The 3,820-nt window shown below is 38.9% G+C and overlaps 1 long non-coding RNA gene across 1 annotated transcript; it reads left to right on the top strand.

Moving 5' to 3' along the window:
* Positions 1–805: 805 nt before the first annotated feature.
* LOC138169047 (uncharacterized) lies at positions 806–3,569 on the top strand. The gene is made up of 2 exons (XR_011170256.1): positions 806–850; positions 3,147–3,569. It is a non-coding gene; the product is annotated as an uncharacterized lncRNA (long non-coding RNA).
* The last annotated feature ends 251 nt before the right edge of the window (positions 3,570–3,820 follow it).

The following is a 3,820-nucleotide window of genomic DNA, read 5'->3' as shown; positions in this document are numbered from 1 at the left end:
GGGGTCACAAAGAGACAGACACAACTGATAAAATCAAAAGAAAAACAAAAAAGATTCCTTCTAGATTTTGGCATATTATCTCTCCTGTCACTTTATTATTTGTAGTTTGAGCATGGTTAATATTTCTTTTTAAAATCTTGACTCATAACTATCTTAACTTCTAACGATGGCCACCTGTATTTTTACAATTACAAAAAAAGGTGCGACATCTTCCCACAATAAAGAGAAATTGCCAGAGTCCTCTATCAGTGGAGAAGGGTATGTGGTCCTTTCATGAAAATTACCAAAGTACTCCAGAGTTTCCTAGAGTTCCATAAGGTATCAACTTAAGTTGATATCAGCTTCTTTCTCTGGGCACTAAGAATCTACAAGTTATTGACTTAAGCCATATCTTCTCTCTGTGGACACTAAGAATATGATTATAAATCACATATAGGCTCTGTACAGGGAAGATTTTGGGGAGAAAATATGTTCCATATTCAGATCAGTAGGACCTGAGTTCAAATCTTGCCTCTGATACTTATTTCTTTAGCAAAATCACTTAATTTGCCTGGGCCTCAGTTTCCTCATCTGTAAAATGAGATAGGACTAGATGGTCCCTGAGGTCCCTTCTGGCTCTAAATGTATGATTCTATCATCAATATGAATATACTTATATATATATATATATATATATATATGTATTTTTTTCATACTATTTTCATACATATCTCATTTGAGGTCAGTATGGAAAGTTTATCCCTATTTTACAAGATGGTATCTTGTTAAGGTCTTGCTGTTGGTTCCAAGAGTCAAGTATTCAGTGGTGTGTTATTACCAGCGAATGAAAGCTGATTGTTAAATTTTCAGTGTAAGTATTTTCACTTTGGAAATAAGGAAACACTGTAAACCAGGTTCGATTTATTGTTTAAAGTGGTGAAGGAAAAAATGTTAATAATGCGGATTAAATTGAAAAGTATTTTGTGAAAATATTTTCTTTTCTAGAGAGCTGGTTGTTAAATATTTGCTCTTACAACACTGTATACTGCAGTGGGTGCATTCATGTATGTGTATATATGAGACTGTATTGCTTTTTAACACATGATATCCCAAAATTCTCAGTGCAGCTTTAAGCAATTAAAGCTCTTAAAAGCTTGAAACTATGTTCGGGATACTCTGTAGAGCTGGCAATAAAATAAGACAGAGATGAAATAGCTGTAGCTTTAGGCTTTGAGCTTTTCCTTATTGTCTCTGCTTGTTAATGCCTCTGTCTCTAATTCTGTGCTTATGCCTTTGAGACAAGCTCAGGGCTTCCTGTATGAACTGTCTCCCTGGACTTGACTCAACATAGGCCATAAGATCACAGAATGATATATTTAAAGCTGGAAAGGACCCTTGGGATCAGGTAATCTAATCCCCTTCATTCTGCACGTGAAGAAAGGAAGGCCAGAAAGGTAAATTTAGTTCGCCTCACTGGACAGGCTCCAGGTCCTGGTTCTTCCGAGCTGATCCTGATTTGCTGTGGCTTATGGCCCATCACTCCTGTGCCTCCCAAGACTGTTATAGAAAGTAAATGTGATAATGAATCAGTCTCATGCCTACCTAACCCCCTAATAATCTAAAAGGATAAAGACAGCTTCCAAACTGACCTTACTGAAACTCATTCACTGCCAGAATCTGGAAGCACAGGGGAAGGCGTTTGGGGCAACTGAAAAACCAAGATGTTAGAATGTTTTGGGGAAAGAAAAGTGATTGGATCATGAACCTTAAAACTGTATTTCAACATAATTGGGGTTTTCTTTGTAATCCTTTATATTTTATACATATAAAAACATTCTGAGAAGGGATCTGTAGCCTCACCTGATTCACAGGGTTCATGATACAAAAAAGTTTCGTTGGTCTAGATAGATGGATAGATATACATCTGCAGGTACAGATAGCATGTTTATTAAGTACTTACTCTGTGTAACACGGCACTATATTCTTTACAGAGCTTACAGACATGTACTCAAATGCTGCTTTCACCACAAAAGCCCTCAAAGATGACCACACCCTGGTAATATTACAAAGGGGATTCATGCTTCAGGAAAAGGACTGAACTACAAGACCTCTTAAATTCCTTCCAACTCTAAAAGACCACAATTTTCTGACTAGACTAAGCCTGTTGTTATTCAGTCGTGTCTAACTTTCCATGAAGCCATTCGGAGTTTTCTTGGCAAAGATGTTGGAGTGGTTTGTCATTTCCTTCTTTAGCTCATTTTACAGATGAGGAAACTGAGGCAAATAGGGTTAAGTGATTTGCCTAGGGTCACACAGCTAGCAAGTGTATGAGGACCAGCTTTGAACTCAAGAAGATGAGTCTTTTTGGTTCCCAATCTAGTGTTCTATGCACCGTACCACTTGCTGCCCTGGACTTAGCCTAGTGATACAAATAAAAAGCAAATGAGACAATTTCCACCTTCAAAAAGTTTATATTCTAATGGGAGAAGACAATGTGTGATGGGGAGCTGGAGAGGGAAATAGTTGGATATGTCCAGCAAGTGCTGTGAAGGTCTGGAATTGGATAAGACAAGGCCAAAACTGGCCTATCAAAGCCCAGCATGGTTCTAAGGGTGGAATCCAATTTCCCATCTAGCCATGAAATTGTAGATTCTTAGAGTGGAGAGTAACTTCAGGGTCATGCAGTTCAATCACTTTTCTGAAGCATGAATGTCCTCTGTTATATTCCCAGCAAGTGGTCCTCTTTGGAAGCAATTGTGAGAACACCACTTAAATACTTTTTTTTTTTTTTTTGCTTTTTGAAGGGGGGAAAGCTGGGCAATTGGGGTTAAGTGACTTGCCCAAGGTCACATGGCTAGTGTTAAGTGTCTGAGGCTGGATTTGAACTCAGGACCTCCTGACTCCAGGGCCAGTGCTATATTCACTGCCCCACCCAGCCACCCCCACTTAAGTACTTAGGTGTAAGCTCCATGAGGACAAGGGCCATGCCTTATCTCAACTTTGTTCCTCCCTGAATGCCTAGCACAGAGCTCTGCACATGGTAGTTCATTATGGCTTCTCTTGGGGGGGGGGTTATCTTTTTAATGTACTTGCTGGAAGTAGAGAATGCATTTATGCACTGAAAAAACCACTTCAGACTCATTTAGAACCTCTCACTCTCTTTACAGAAGCTTCATTTTAATGACGGATGGTGTTCCCCAGCAACCCAGCTCGTCTGGGATTTGATTCTGATTTGAAAGTTTGGAACGCAAATATTTTAAAGTGTCGCAACAGACGAACTTTGAAAAACACCTATGTTATCTCTGGGACCACAGAGGCTCCCCAGCATTCGAGAAATGCCAGCATGTTTTATACAAAAGTGGAAATAAAGGGAAATTGAGGTGACGCTGAAGCTCCCTACAGGCCCACATGTGTGTGGCTGCATCATAGAGGTGACACTGAGAAAAAGCACTAAACTTGGAAATGGAATTTGAACCTGTCTCTCCTCATTCAGACAATTATTAGCTGCGGGACCATAAGCAAGTCACCAAGCCTCTGTTTTATTACCTATAAAATAATGATAATAAAAGTTGAAATATATATCTCACAAAGTTGTTATGAGGATCAAATGATATAATGTATGTAAAGTGCTTTGTAAACTTTAAAATGTTATATACGTATTAGCTGCTGTGACGATACTAGGGTCTCAGATCCCGGAAGGGACCTCAGAGGGCATTTAGATCAACTCCCACATTTTACAGATAAGGAAATTAAGACCTGGAGAGAGGAAGTGATTTTTTTTTTTTTTGCCCAGAGGATCATTGATCTAAGAGTCAGATGAAATCTCAGAGTCTTTTAGTTC

Source organism: Petaurus breviceps, unplaced genomic scaffold, assembly GCF_028583685.1.
Source record: "Petaurus breviceps papuanus isolate PSGF00001 unplaced genomic scaffold, PetGlider_PUasm1.0 37, whole genome shotgun sequence".
Taxonomy (NCBI): domain Eukaryota; kingdom Metazoa; phylum Chordata; class Mammalia; order Diprotodontia; family Petauridae; genus Petaurus; species Petaurus breviceps.
This window is presented reverse-complemented; position numbering and strand designations above follow the sequence as displayed.